This window comes from Primulina tabacum, chromosome 6, assembly GCF_025594145.1.
Source record: "Primulina tabacum isolate GXHZ01 chromosome 6, ASM2559414v2, whole genome shotgun sequence".
NCBI classification, from domain to species: domain Eukaryota; kingdom Viridiplantae; phylum Streptophyta; class Magnoliopsida; order Lamiales; family Gesneriaceae; genus Primulina; species Primulina tabacum.
This window is the reverse complement of record NC_134555.1, coordinates 2,660,543-2,676,778: the sequence shown is the minus strand read 5'-3', so window position 1 is coordinate 2,676,778 and position 16,236 is coordinate 2,660,543. Positions and strand designations below refer to the sequence as shown.

At 38.4% G+C, this 16,236-nt stretch overlaps 2 long non-coding RNA genes across 2 annotated transcripts; one reads left to right on the top strand and one right to left on the bottom strand.

The window, feature by feature from the left end:
• Nucleotides 1-5,304: 5,304 nt before the first annotated feature.
• LOC142548686 (uncharacterized) lies at nt 5,305-6,987 on the top strand. Its single transcript, XR_012820983.1, has 2 exons — nt 5,305-6,435; nt 6,517-6,987. It is a non-coding gene; the product is annotated as an uncharacterized LOC142548686 (long non-coding RNA).
• Nucleotides 6,882-9,490, bottom strand: LOC142548687 (uncharacterized). Its single transcript, XR_012820984.1, has 2 exons — nt 8,263-9,490; nt 6,882-8,162 (listed from the first exon to the last, which is right to left on the bottom strand). It is a non-coding gene; the product is annotated as an uncharacterized LOC142548687 (long non-coding RNA).
• Nucleotides 9,491-16,236: the final 6,746 nt, after the last annotated feature.

Genomic DNA, 16,236 nt, shown 5'->3' with positions numbered 1-16,236 from the left:
CAAATAACTTATTTTTATAGTGTATAATTTGTTTGTAATTTTTTTTATCAAATAAATTATGAGAATTTAGAAACAAAACTCTAAAACGACCGTTAAAACCCTAAAATTTCGGAATGAGTAGGTCTCTCGTGAGACGTTTTACAAATCTTTATATGTGAGACGGGTCAATCCTACCAATATTTACAATAAAAAATGATATTCTTAGTATAAAAAATAATATTTTTTCATAGGATGACCCAAATAAGATATCTATCTCACAAAATATGATCCGTGAGACTTATGTCACACGTATTTTTTTTTTTCCTTTTAGAATGTGGAGAAGTGCCCACCTTTACATGAGGCAATGTTTTGTATTGTAGGGCAGCCAACCTTATCCGCAATCGCGAGAACAAAATTTTATTCGGATTGCCTTTTTCTTTTCTAATTTTATTTTTCGCTTATTTCTTTCTATTCCTAATATCAGTTATCGAGTTTCTTAAACAACTTTTTCTTCCAAGGGTTTATTTATTTATTTATTTAAATATCTGGAAAAATTACAATTTAATATCCCTGAACTCCTTTCAAATGATCAATTACCGTATTATTCTTGTAGAATATAATACTACTAAAATATCAATGCTTTATATTAGAAAATCATTAAATAAAATTTCACGTAGTATGAAAGTAATTGTTTTAAAACGAAATAAAATGAAGAGTGGGTTTTTTGTGAGACGGTCTCACGAATCTTTATCCGTGAGACGGGTCAAACATAACGATATTCACAATAAAAAATAATAATTTTAGCATAAAAATATTAATTTTTTATTGATAACTCAAATAAGATATCTGTCTCACAAAATATGATCCGTGAAAACGTTTCGGCCAAGTTTTTGCAAAAAATGGAAGTGGTAAAATTTTAAAATTGAAATGGTTATCAATTTATTGCGTCATTAACTAGAACGAGCCAAGATGATTGCGTCATTAACTAGAATGTCAAAGTACGATGAATAAAAATATTTATATTTAATAATAGAGGACGACATTGTAACTTACACGCGCCTTTTAAAGCGGCTGAAATCGCAAGCTCCCGATTGACAGTCAGTTAAAGCACGCTTCCTTTATTCACAGAACTTTGTCTACAATCCAACGGTGAAGATTTTGTTTCGGTATAACATTTGGAAAAGCAACGGTGGGGGTTTGTTTGGTGAAAGTACGCGCATTTACTGATGCAACCGCCGCACTGCCAGCCTTTTTTCGACTAAAAATTGAATGAAATTTGTGGGGGGTAAAAAGCACTTTGCCATACTTCGTCTTTGGTTTCAACAAAAAAGTTAATCACTAAAGCAAAAAATTATAGTTGTTAAGTTAAAAAAATCACATCTTAAATGACAGATGAACATGAGGGACTGCCTCCACATAGATACAAATAGATTAGGTTGTTAGGCTCATAAATTCGAGAAAAGCTTTGGGGTCGTGCTTCATCACAGATGTTGTCCCAACGACGTTCTTTTTGTACGACTTACTTGACAATCCAAATCAAACGACACAACTTCAACATCATACTACACGAAAATATTTATCAGAAAATAACCCATCTCAATAATAGCCAAATTATTTCGCTCAAACAATAAATACAGGTACGTTATTTATGTGGCTTTGGATGCTACAAAATTTGGTCTTTATTTTGGCAGTGGAAAGATGCACAGAGCAGCTGACCTTTTGGATGCGTTGTAGCTTCCTTAAATTAATAATCATTCGGCACCTTGTCCACTACCCCAAAATGTAATATTAAATTTTTTACAACCAAATTAAATGTGGATTTTAGAAACAATAATTCTTTCACCCTCCTCTCGATCTCCTTTGGAGAGAAAGGCTATGTTTTCTGTGGTGTTTCCCTTCAATGTTTTATATGTCATTTAAGACTAATGTGGTTTAAATTTCACATATTTTAGTTTCAAAAAAAAAAAAAAAATTCACATATTTTATTATAGCTATCAAAACGTGGTATTTAATCGAAAATATCGACCCAATACAATGGTACTAGAGACATTGACACATATGTAAATGACCAGAGGCTGCCAAGGTGCTTCCCGTTGGAGAAGATTCCTATTTTTTTTTTCTTTCGAGTAATTTTATTCGGGTAAATTTTTGAAAAATCCCTGTGCACATCTTTGAAATTAAAGTTAACTACCCCATCACAATTTTTCAACTACCCGTAAACCCAAAGTTACAATTTTGCCCTTTTATTATTTAAAAAAATATATAATTTTATCCACAAAAATCACACATGTCTTCTTCATTTAAAATATAATTTATAAAAAATTTATTTCTCAATTATCATGGAATAAGAGTAAATACCTATTTTGACATACAAATTAGCTATTATGAGTTTTCAAATACTTGATTTCACTATCTGAATACTCCAAATGTATAAGAAAATATTATATTTTCTAGTAATCACCACAAATTCGGTCATTGTTGGTCTTTTCATGAAAAATGCATTTTGATAACTTATTCATGTCATTTTATTTTTTAACAAAAACATAGTTCACAACTCATCATGAAATAAGATATATATTTATTTTGACATACAAGTTACCTATTTTGGAGTTTCAAATTATTAATTTGACTCTTTTAATACTTCAAATGTGTAAAACAATACTGGATCTTTGATCATTCACAATAAATTCTGTAATTGCTAGTCTTCTCATTGAAATTGCGTTAGGATGACTTATTCATGTCATCTAATTTTTGAAAAAACACAGTTTTTAACTAATCATGGAATTAGAAAAAATACTTATTTTGGCCGATAAAGTACCTATTTTGGGGTTCCAGATATTTGATTTGGCTATCTGAATAATTCGAATGTATAATAAAATATTATATTTCGAGTAATCACCGTAAATTCGGTCATTGTTGGTCTTTTCATGAAAAATACATTATGATAACTTATTCATGTCACAATAAATTCTGTAATTGTTTGTCTTTTCATTGAAATTGCGTTATGATGACTTATTTATGTCATCTAATTTTTGAAAAAAACACAGTTTCTCACTAATCATGAAATTAGAAAAAAATACTTATTTTGACCGATAAAATAACTATTTTAGGGATACATCGATCATTTTCGTACCCGTCCTTCAAAGTCTAGGACCGGTTCTTACGAGTTACGACATAAAATAATGGCTCCATTCTTGAGCACTTGTGAATTTATAAAATATATGTAAGGTACAAATTAGGGCCTTCAAACATAATTGACAATTACTCTACGAAACAACAACCAACCAAACCAAACCAAACCAAACCAAACCCCACCATTGCCAATAATTTATAGCTTCGATGAGCTTAATAAAATCAACTTTATTTTTATTGGCGCAAGAAAAAATATACACTTGACTTGACTTATTGTAATTTAATATGAATTAGTATCTTTTCTTTGATCAGTTAACTCAAACACTTGACAGATTTTTGTTTTTTTTTCTTAGAAAAGGTTTTGGAGTATGAAATTTCAACTTGTGTTGAATAGAATTTATACGTAAACAGCAAAATAGAAGCTTTATTAACGACGATGAATTAAGTAAATTACTTGATATTTTATTTTTAATTATCTATGTTAAATTAAAGCCGTTGATAGATAGACCTAGGAGTTATATATTATGAGACCATCTTACGAGTTTATATTCATGGGACGGGTCGATCCGACTCATATATAATATAAAAAAAATAATATTTTTTATTAGTTGGATCGAGTTGGAGATCCATTTGGTAAAATTGATTCGTATCACGGTTTCGCAATTTTTTTGTGTCCAATAATTAGATGTCCTTTTCATCGCCCATACTTTTTCATATTTGGCCCATGACTTTATTGGTTGGTGCCCAACAGCGAACCAAACCCGAGTATCAGTTTTTTTTACCCTGGCCCATACAAGAATCCGACTTGATTAGTTCTGGGTACGGGCGATTTACCCAATTAAAGAACTATCTAATTAAAAAGTTTTATTCCAAAAAAGAGAGGATAAAATAAAGTTTGGATGCGTAATTGTTTGAAAAATTGTGTATAAAAACACTTTTTCGGAAGTTAGAAAATATTTTTAGTCGCATTGCATCGGGAGACCTTTTATTAAAGCAAATAGCATATATTAAAAAGTTTGTAATTTAATAAAGAAAATACAAAAATAATGTTTTAAAATCAATGTGCCGCCTACAGACCTCACCATCGAGTCATTGACTATATCCACAAAAAAATGTGCCAATTTGGCGTAAAAGTACTGCCAATGTCGTGGCTAATTAATATGTTCACAGTACTCGGATATTGGTTCAAATATGTATCTAAGCTAAATTTATTTGTCTTAGAAATCATCTCTAATTGACATGAATATAAAACGATTGATTATCTTTTTGATACAATCAGCACCGATTAAGACCTCTTATGCGTTAAACGGTCCTCCTTCACCGTCCTGATTTTAGAGAAGTGATGTATATGAAGATTTGTTAAAAAAAGACCTCTTATGCGTTTGACGGTCATTCACCGTCCTGATTTTAGAAAGGTGATGTATATGGAGATTTGTTAAAAAAGTCTACTTCACAGACAGCTCAAAATCTGCCTAGATGACCACCTAATGTAATATGTATAATTTTTTAAAAAAATTATACATATTCTTGTCAATCAATATCGGATAAAGATGAGAAATATGACATTGATTTTAAGTTTGAATCTGATTGATGCGCTCAAAAAATGCGCATTCATAAAAATACCTTGAATCGATGATCACGAACCAATTCTTCAATATACCGAATATCAAACCGCTCCAAAAATATAACTGTGTATCAAAAAAAACAGATGAGATGACTTCGCCCGAAGGCAAAGCTACTTCGACCCTCAAGTCAGTATAATCTTTTGGAAAAATACAAGACTAGCCTAAATAATTATAAATGAAAGCGTACCTTGATTAGGGTTTAGGAGCCCTTTATTTATAGGTATAGAGTCTTAGATGGTATAGAATTTTGTAATATATGGCAACTAGATTTGTGCATATCAATGCAATATTTTGTGATATCTCTAAAATATAATTAATGATATGATAAGATTTTCACCATATCATCAATAGTGCCCCCCACAAAAAAGTGACGACGAGTGAAATGATGGAGGAACGTTTATATGAATGAAATTATATTTTAGAGTATTCAAGATAATATTCTAATTGCCTGTAATAATGTCCTTTGAGCGTTTGTCGTGGAGTGTGCTTTCTGTTGTGAGCCAAATTACGCGGCCAATGTAGTCATCTCATATTGAATACATAGTCAAATGATCTTTCTTATTGAGTCGCTAGAGAGTCAAAAGAGCCAAGAGTGTCTATACTCTTAATAAGAAGTCAGGTCAAGATGTTGAGACCAGCATAAATAAGAAGTTCGAGATATATCGACTGCTGAAAGTCGAGCTCAGATGAAGAGCCATAAAGAATATCCTGCTAATAACCGAGCTAAGCTATAAATAAGATCCAGTTGAAAACCGAGCTCAAATGAAGAGCTATAGATAAGATCTTCCTGAAAATCGAGCACAAATAAAGAGCTATAGATCATAGTCTGCTGAAAACCGAGCTCAAATAAAGAGCTATAGTTCAAAGTATGCTGAAAACCGAGCTCAAATAAAGAGCTATAGATAATATCCTGCTGAATACCGAGCTCAAATAAAGAGCTATAGATCATAGTCTGCTGAAAACCGAGCTCAAATAAAGAGCTATAGATCAAAGTATGCTGAAAACCGAGCTCAAATAAAGAGCTATAATATTCCTGAAAACCGAGCTCAAATAAAGAGCTATAGATAATATCCTGCTGAATACCGAGCTCAAATAAAGAGCTATAGATAATAGTCTGCTCAAAATCGAGCTTAAATAAAGAGTTATAGATAAGATAATGCTGAACACCGAGCTCAAATAAAGAGCTATAGATAATAGTCTGCTGAAAATTGAGCCGAAATAAAGAGTTATAGATAAGATCATGCTGAAAACCGAGCTCAAATAAAGAGCTATAGATAATAGTATGCTGAAAACCAAGCTCAAATAAAGAGCTACCGATTAAGAATCAAATTAAAGTTGTCGAGTGCGAGATCTAGCTTATATGTTTTTCAAGCCGAGTTGGACTTACTGAGTGCCGAGCAAGGTCGGGCTTACTGAGGTGCCGAGCAAAATCGGGCTTACTGAGGTGCCGAGCAAGGTCGAGCTTCTGTAATTGCCAAGCAGAGTTGGACTGACTGAGGTGCCGAGCAAGGTTGGACTGACTGAGGTGCAGAGCAAGATCGGGCTTACTGAGGTGTCGAGCAAGGTCGGGCTTACTGAGGTGCCGAGCAAGGTCGGGCTTCTGTAATTGCCAATCAGAGTTGGACTTACTGAGGTGCCGAGCAAGGTCGGGCTTACTGAGGTGCCGAGCAAAATCGGGCTTACTGAGGTGTCGAGCAAGGTCGGGCTTCTGTAATTGCCAAGCAGAGTTGGATTTACTGATTTGCCGAGCAAAGTCGGGCTTACTGAGGTGCCAAGCAAGGGTGTCTGCTAGTGAAAATCACATGAGTTGAGCCCAGGCACGGTGCATCGAGCATGTTGTAGGACACTACAATGAAGCACAAGAAATGAGACGGAAGAGAGCCAAAAATAATTATCTCAAATATTTGAAATGGATTATGCAACATAAGAAATTTATTATAAAAAATCCTTGTTCGGATAATAATAAAATCTCAAGTACATGAAACTTATCTTATGGATAAAATATTCTGAGCTTTGTAAAGCTTCAAATATAGTGCGAAAAACATCGTTATTTTAATAAAATCAAGCATGACAAGTACTTGATGAAATTACGTTAGAGGTTGAGCTTATGTGGCTCGGATTAAATAACTCAGCATGAAAATGTAAAATATCACAGGAAATTCGATCTCAAGCTCATGCAGCTAGTTATATTAAAAATAAACAAAACAGTATAGTTGTCAGACTAAAGTTGAGTCAGCTTAATCCCAAACATTAATAAAATTAATTTGAATCATAACGGCTCTATCAGCTCAACAATGGAAACAAGAGATCGTAAAATTTCAGCATACTTTATCTATGAAAATCCAAAAAAAAAACAATTAATCCCAATGAATAATCTGATTTCCGTAATCAATAGGCGAATAACTCAATGCGAAAAATCCACCTAGCTCGATTTTGGTGGTTCAAGGCAAATAAATTAGCATAGATGAGTAACAATGGAGCACTAAGTAATCTTACACAACCTGCAAGGGAGTATCCTAGCATAATGATAAAGGTTGGCTCTTGAGACATTCTAGATTGTCAAAGAATGTGCATAAGTTGGTTAAAACTAACTCAAGAATCCTGCTGCAGTCAATCAATTCAAATCTTCCTTCTAAGCTAACTAAAGAAGCCCCTAGCTTCTCTAAAACTCACTTTTGCTAAAATAATTCACAGAAATATAGTTATGCGAGTGCATATAACAACATTAATGAATCTCGCATGGCTATTCAAGAAATCTTACTTTTTAATGCATTCAACTCAAAATCGAGTATACATAGTACAATGTAGAATTAACTACATCAATAATTAAGAAACAAGAGCCCACACTGAGCTGAATTTGGGAAGATTTTCTATGAAAATTTCAGTAAGTTTCTGATAATTGGTTATATCCTCCACCCAGGTATTTAGACAAGATGATAAAAAACTTGGAATAGCTCATAGATAAACCATGACATGAATTTAGTTTACAACTAAACTACCAAAAGAAATACAAGGTTAATCTTACTATAATCATTTGAAACCTAATATTCACATATATTTATGCAAAGATGAGTGAAGCATTAAGAGTGATAATACTAAGCTGGTATAAGAACTTTATCTCAAATTATCTTGGGACAACTAGGTATCCTGAGAATATACCAGACCTAGCACTCATGTTTCCAGCCCATAAACGACAAAGATGCAATAATTAGGCAAACGAGGACTTGAGGATCTCCCGAGAATATAATCATTGTCATATTTCATTTTTGTTAAAAAAAAACAATTCCAGCAACTTTTCCATAAGAGAGTTCTCCTTTCTAGAGTTTAAATGAATGAAAATACCCACTGATTAAGATTGGATGTAGAAAATTGATAGAGCAATATTCAAAACTTCATGCACTTCTGCTTCAAGCCACGGAGATCAAACTTGTAACCGAAACAAATTGCCTGAAGGTAGTATTCATGTATGATTTTTATTAACAGCCTATGACAATCTATCCCAGCACCAAATCATATGTACTGAAACATTTTAAAGCAAACAACTCTATGAGATGATTAACAGATTCCACCTTCTGGAACTTTCTAATACGAGTTCACTGGTATTTATAAGAAAAAGATATTCTCCGATTAACCACACAAAACAGCAGTATGAAATAATATTGATATAATTAGGCAGAATAAATTCAAACTTATCTTCAGAAGTAGCGAGCCGACGAGTGATGCTTCGAGGTCACTCTATTAGAAAAATAACACATGCCTTGGAGATGAATTCCCATCCTAATCTTTGATAGAGTAATATGGGTGAGGACGACGGTGGCTGCACATAGTGATGAAATTTCCTTGTTTTCCCAATTATTGCAAGACCCAAGGCAAGATTCTACGTGAAAATTTTTGTACGAATATGAGATATAACCCAAAAGTTCTTGAGCTTAAGAAGTTCAACGTCCCCTATATCTCGAGGCGATGACGATGGCTTCAATGGCAACCCCACATGAAATTTGTGAGGCTCGTGGTGCAGAGTACTTATGGTTGTAAGGCTTGAACTGTGGTTCTCGACAGTGAGCATGATAGCGGATGAAACAAATCGTGGAGCCTTCTTGTCAAATTCTAGAACATACGGGGCATGCGGCGGGTTAAGTGACGCCCGGATATGCGCTGGGGACTACATGTTTTGTTTTATTTTGCTGGTTGGTTAAGAAATCATGGGTGGCCAGGTGGGTATCCCAAAGTGACTGCTTGGTGGGGGAATTGCGGTGTAAATTGTTTTGTTTCATGTCTGTGATGGGGTTCGGCGATAGGTGTCTTCTTTGGTTCTTCTTAATTCAGCCAAGTAGATCCAATCATGAGATTATATTTCGTTCCCACATACGGCGCCATTGATGCGCTCAAAAAATGCGCATTCATAAAAATACCTTGAATCGATAATCACGAACCAATTATTCAATATACCGAATATCAAACCGCTCCAAAAATATAATGTGTATCAAAGAAAACAGATGAGATGACTTCGCCCGAAGGCGAAGCCACTCCGACGCTCAAGTCAGTATAATCTATTGGAAAAATACAAGACTAGCGTAAATAATTATACATGAAAGCGTACCTTGATTAGGGTTTAGGAGCCCTTTATTTATAGGTATAGAGTCTTAGATGGTATAGAATTTTGTAATATATGACAACTAGATTTGTGCATATCAATGCAATATTTTGTGATATCTTTAAAATATAATTAATGATATGATAAGATTTTTACCATATCATCACTGATACTGATGATTTATTAGAGAAATATGAAAATGTACAAAAAAGAATTAGGTATTTTGGTCAAATAGAAAAATTGTCCAAACGCTGGCCGACCGTCTGACATTTTTTAGAGCAATGAATACAATGTGGTGAAGGCTTTATATAAACTTAATATAACCAAACAAACATCTCACGTGATTTGAACCCGATACTACTTGGACGTTGAGACCTCACCTTTTATTTCATCGTATCTATGTGGGCACTATCCTCACTTAATTTCAACGGGTAAGATCTTGCCACACATATAATTTCAAAAAAAAAAATGGATGGCCATCCATCCTATCATGGGGACAATGCCCACATAGATAGGATGAAATAAACCGTATCCTTGGCAGATATGAAAAGTAGGAATCCAGATTTTACAGTCAACTTCATACGATTATGTCGGACCTAATAAGCAAGAAAGAAAAATCATTGATCGGAGAAGTTTATGAGTTAACTAATTGGGCTGCTCTTCGTTCTGTATTGGCACTAGGTAATCCTATTTGTGCATATTGAATCTTCAACTGATTTTGAAGTATAAACTATAAAGTTATTTTCATTCCGAGAATAATGTGATAAATCTTTAATTTAAAATATAAGAATAATGAAAATAAATCAAACTTATGATTAATTTTAAAAATACAAGTGTGTGATAACTAATATTTTTTTAGACGTGTGGAGGTAGTAGGGATAACGTGGACAACACTCACTTGTGTATGAGATGATGAATGATACATAAAATTATTGTATTTGGATAAAATAATGATATATATGACACTGATCTTTTGTAAAACTTGAATCATAAAGTCAAAAATCAATTAGTGTCTTATCTTACGTACCAAGCGACTACAATTGAGTACCATTAACCAATTCCTTGTATTGTTGGGTTACGATTTGGTTTCTGTTTAGTTAATTTTTAAAATTCCTCCCATTGATCAATTTGAATGCTATTTCAGAAAAAAAAATTTCCTTGCTTCTTAATAGTTAGTGGATGGAGGTTACCGGTGGCAGCCGTAGATGGGACGGAGGGTGTGCATGAATGATGTGCGTTGAAAATTGAGAGGTTTAAAAATTGAAAATGACTGACTTTTTTTTAATATAAAAAAATAATATTTTTTCCCTGAAAATCCTAGGTGGATATGAATTCTTGAAGGTTTAAGAATTATCGGGGTTTTATCATATTTATTAAGTTTATGTCTAAATAGTTCCTGGGTCCGTAGTTTCAAATATTAATGAGCATTGTTTCAAAAAAAAAATTTAACGAGCACTGAAAATTGAGATTTTTAAGAATTATCGGGTTTTTCTATGTATTAGCTAGTATTTTAACGCATTTTCACGGTAAAAGGACTTCATTGTTTGGTTTTTGTACAGATTAATAAGTTGAAATACTAACTGTTACAAAAAAAAAAAATTTTAATAACAGTGGCGTAGAAATGAATTTGTAAAGATAAAGCAGCAACCGAAGTGCAAAGGTAGCGTATACAGTATGATGTTGTGCGTTGAAACAACCGAGGCGTGTAGCGTATACAGTTTCCTTAAAACAAATTCGTCCCCTCCGATTTTCCATACACTAACCACAATACCCCTAATAGTCTATCCCTACGCTATTCCTTAAAACAGATTCGCCTAGCCAGTCTGCGCAAAAAATCGCCTAGCCAGTCTATGTCATCTTTTGTTGTACATGCCAAAGTTTTCTTACTTGATGCTAATGCATTTCAGATTCTTAAAATAGTACTTTGATCTTTCAGCATGAACGTCAATGGTAGGGAAGCCATGTTGTTCATTGGGATCAATGCTGCTACAAAGGTATGAAATCAATAGCGCAACATCTTTTTTTGCTCATATTTTTAATTTCCTCATCCCTTCTGTTTCAATGTTTGGGTCTCGAATGAGCTTTGGATTAGGACATCCAAGAGCTACAAAATACTGTCTGTTCCGTAGTCTTTCAGTCACTCCTGATTGGGATTCTGTACATGATCATCATACTTCGGACTCGAAATCATTTCAGTATAATTTTTACTAATAGCAAAGATATGAAACGAGCTGTTGCTCACCCTGCAGGCCTTCTTGCAATCACAATGGTTCTTAACAGTGCCCAACCAGTGATATCAGGTCCATAGGCAATTCCAAATTTTCAGTACATTGCTCAAGTACTCGTCGATATCAAGTTTCGGTACAACAAGAAGCAATTGTCCTTTTTCAGGTGTTGCCGTAGGAGGTGGATGGCAAGCTCTATATGACTAATATGGGAGTGAAGGTAAACAATTTTTGGATGACGATCCTTGTTAGTCCTACGGGCTACAATGACCACGCTGAGGTCTGTTATTTGACGTTGTATATCATCTCCCTTAAGATTTTATGATTTCAGGGACTTTGGGTGGTATGATAGCCGGAACAGCTTTACAAACCTTACTGCTCTTGCTTGTTGATACCCTTTGTTTTGTCATAAATGCAGACAAGATGCAAGAAGCTTTCGCAAAAAAGTGGGAGGCTGAGCGGCTAGCCAAGGAGAAGAAACTGGCAGCACGGAAGGCTGCTGCTGAAATGAGGAAACAAGCACCAGAGGAGGCGGCGGCCCGGGAGAAGGAATTAGCCCGGGCAAATACTGAGCCAGAACGGGAGGTGCCTTGCTCCCCGGAGTATGAAGAAGATCATATCCCCCTTCGGCAGAGGAAACGAAAGGCTACCACAAGCCCAGAGTTGATTCTGGTTGAAGATGATCAGGCAGGAGACCAAGGTTCTTCCCGGACAAGCCAATCCAACACCCCTTCCCTCCAACAGGCCCTTCAGGAGCCACTCCAAGAGCCCTCCCTATCCGAGCAGCCTACCCGGGCCAGCATCTTCACAACAGGGGCTACGGCACTCGGGGTGAATCTTATTAGGCAGATGTTGATCCCTGCCGAGGAGGCTTTTCTGAAGAGCTCCACCCCGGGTCCTCGGTTCCTCGAGGGCTCAAACAGGCTTCTATCAGTAAGTTTCCTTACCCTTCTTTCCTCTTTTTTTTTTTTTTTGTTTGTTTGTTTGTTTCTAACCTCTTTCTTACAAAACAGGGCATGCAAATGCTGATATCAGCCTTCGAGGAGGTAGCTGCCATAGCTACTCGGCAGGCTCCCCAAGTCCGGGCTTCCAGAGAGATCCACGATCGCCTCCAGGGAGAGATTGCCCGGCTGAAAGGGCTCCATGAAGAAGAAAAGGCTGCCCTTCACGCCTCCCTGGATGTAGCCCGGGATGATTTACAAGAAAGTCTTGTCCGGGAGAAATCCCTTCAAGAACACGTCTCGTTTCTTGAAGGCAAGAATAAATCCCTGGCAGAGGGTATGACTGAGCAGGCGTCCCGGGCGGATGCCGCGGAGGAGGCTCTGGCTGAGGCTGAGCGAAAGATGGAGCAACTTCAGACCTCCTTCTTCACCTCCCCAGAATTCAAGGCAGCAGTTGAGGATCGGGCTTATCCTCTTTTCAAGACTGGTTTCAACAAATGTCGCAAACAATTTGAAGAGGCCGGGCTCTTGCCTAAGGATAAGTCTAACTCCCAGACTTTAGGCTAGCCATTGCATCACTTCCAAAGGCCGGGGAGGAGGAGAAAGAAGACTCTGAGGACGAAGAAGATCAGCCAGGGTCCGCGCACCCGGACATAGAATAGGATTTGTACTTGCGTTTCTCTTCTTTTTCCTGCTCTTTCTTGTAATTCCTCGGCCTTCGGGCCTTCTTTTTTTTTAATGAAATCTTCATTTTCCCTTTATCATTTTTGCAGTCATATCCTGATAAATCTTCAAAGACCCGAGTAATATAATTTCTTGTGTACAAAATAATTAGGAAATTTTCTAAGTGTTGTGATTTAACCGATAACTTCAAATGAGTACCCGGGATCTTGATCCGGGATTTAGATTGGTCGAGGTGTGGTGCTCCGAGCCAGGGTGTAGTGCCCTGGGCTTTTGAATAACCAAGGTGCGGAGCCTTGGGCCGGGGAGCATGTCCCGGGACTTGAGAGTGGTCGAGGTGCGGAGCCCCGAGCCAGGGTGTAGTGCCCTGAGCTTATGAATAACCAAGGTGCGGAGCCTTGGGCCGGGGAGCATGTCCCGGGACTTGAGAGTGGTCGAGGTGCGGAGCCCCGAGCCAGGGTGTAGTGCCCTGGGCTTATGAATAACCAATGTGCGGAGCCTTGGGCCGGGGAGCATGTCCCTGGACTTGGGAGTGGTCGAGGTGCGGAGCCCCGAGCCAGGGTGTGGTGCCCTGGGCTTATGAATAACCAAGGTGCGGAGCCTTGGGCCGGGGAGCATGTCCCTGGACTTGGGAGTGGTCGAGGTGCGGAGCCCCGAGCCAGGGTGTAGTGCCCTGGGCTTATGAATAACCAAGGTGCGGAGCGCCTTGGGCCGGGGAGCATGTCCCGGGACTTGGGAGTGGTCGAGGTGCGGAGCCCCGAGCCAGGGTGTAGTGCCCTGGGCTTATGAATAACCAAGGTGCGGAGCCTTGGGCTGGGGAGCATGTCCCGGGACTTGGGAGTGGTCGAGGTGCGGAGCCCCGAGCCAGGGTGTAGTGCCCTGGGCTTATGAATAACCAAGGTGCGGAGCCTTGGGCCGGGGAGCATGTCCCGGGACTTGGGAGTGGTCGAGGTGCGGAGCCCCGAGCCAGGGTGTAGTGCCCTGGGCTTATGAATAACCAAGGTGCGGAGTCTTGGGCCGGGGAGCATGTCCCGGGACTTGGGAGTGGTCGAGGTGCGGAGCCCCGAGCCAGGGTGTAGTGCCCTGGGCTTATGAATAACCAAGGTGCGGAGCCTTGGGCTGGGGAGCATGTCCCGGGACTTGGGAGTGGTCGAGGTGCGGAGCCCCGAGCCAGATGTAGTGCCCTGGGCTTATGAATAACCAAGGTGCGGAGCCTTGGGCCGGGGAGCATGTCCCGGGACTTGGGAGTGGTCGAGGTGCGGAGCCCCGAGCCAGGGTGTAGTGCTCTGGGCTTATGAATAACCAAGGTGCGGAGCCTTGGGCCGGGGAGCATGTCCCGGGACTTGGGAGTGGTCGAGGTGCGGAGCCCCGAGCCAGGGTGTAGTGCCCTGGGTTTATGAATAATAACCAAGGTGCGGAGCCTTGGGCCGGGGAGCATGTCCCGGGACTTGGGAGTGGTCGAGGTGCGGAGCCCCGAGCCAGGGTGTAGTGCCCTGGGCTTAAAAAATGTGTCGGGGCCTCGTGTCTCCCGGACTTAAGATAATGTGCCGGGGCCTCATACCTCTCGGACTTTCAACCTTTTTGCTCCTCCTGCTATACTAGTTTTATTAAAAATCAAATCACTAACCTGAAAATATTGAATCCGAATTCATTTCCGGTAGAGTGAAACTTCTCTTGGTTGAGCTAAATTATGTGACTAATATAGCTGTATGCTACTGAGTGCATAGTAAATGATCTTCATGCCAATCAGGGATAGCTGCTGAGCTTTGAGCCCATATGAAATCCACATATAAGATCCGTGTGTCGAGTTGGTCGGACTTACTTTTGAATGGAAACCATATCTACGTCTTGAGCTCAAGTTCCCACAGATGGCGCCAATGATGTAATCCCGTTAAAATGGGTGAGCCGGGTTTATTAAATGGGAAGCCCAGATCATAGCTAGCTTCCCGGGCATTCCATTTCTTCCCGGGCCATCATCATAGCCCGGGCTCTCATGCAAGCTCCCGGGAATTTTCTACTCGGGCTACCTCGAGAAGCGCACCATACTCGAGTGTATCGGTATGGGCATTCTTATCTGTCAGAACTACAGGGATTTGGCGTGTCAGAGAAGCTATCAGAGGTAGGGTGGCTTGACAGAAAGTCAACATCAAAGGCTATGAGTGGTAGGTGTACACGAAAGTCGAAGTAATCATGATATTTACTCCTATAAATAGCATATATGTTTCTCATTTAAAGGGGGGAAAAATCCTAACATTGGCACTCACATATATTCGCACATATATCGTCATTTTCTCTCATCTTCAACCTGCTGACTTAAGCATCGGAGTGGTCACGCCGGACACCCCTCCGGCGCCCATTCACGAGTTCCTTTTATTGTGTGCAGGTCACGATCGAAGTCATCTACTTTGCTCATTTTCCTAAACAACACTATAAATTATTGATTTGGTCCGTTGGAGCCCCATACCCGGCTCACTCATTTTAACGGGATTACATCACTTGTGCTTTACAAAACCAACTGGAATAAGGAGGTCAGTGCTGATGCTTCATGAATCATGACCTTTTATTTCTGGAAACAAGAAACAATCTTAGCGGAATGGTTTACTCAAAGGGAAGAGGAAAACAGATTTTATGTCGTCTGGAATTCAATTGCCTTGCTTCGTCTCTGTATCGTGTGAAATATATGTGCAAGTCCGAAACCATGCAATGAAGGGCTATCAACTAGGCTATTAACTTTCCTATAGTTTTTGCAATTTAGTATAAGGTTTGCTGTTGAATTTTACCAATTTCGGTTAAGAGTACCAGTTCTTGCAGGTCGAACAGACCATGGAACGCATGCAGAAGTGGGGAGGGCAAGACATTTTAACCTATTAACTATGCAATGAAGGGCTTTCGATCAAGAACGTAGGGCACTAAAATGCACGTTGGGTGTGAGCTGCGTTTTATTGTTACATCGCTGCTCATAAATTTAGGTTCATTCAACGAGAGACAAAATTTGAAGTCTAATTTTTTAGGACATTACATATGTATTAGATTACTCGACACTTTAGATGGTCATACTT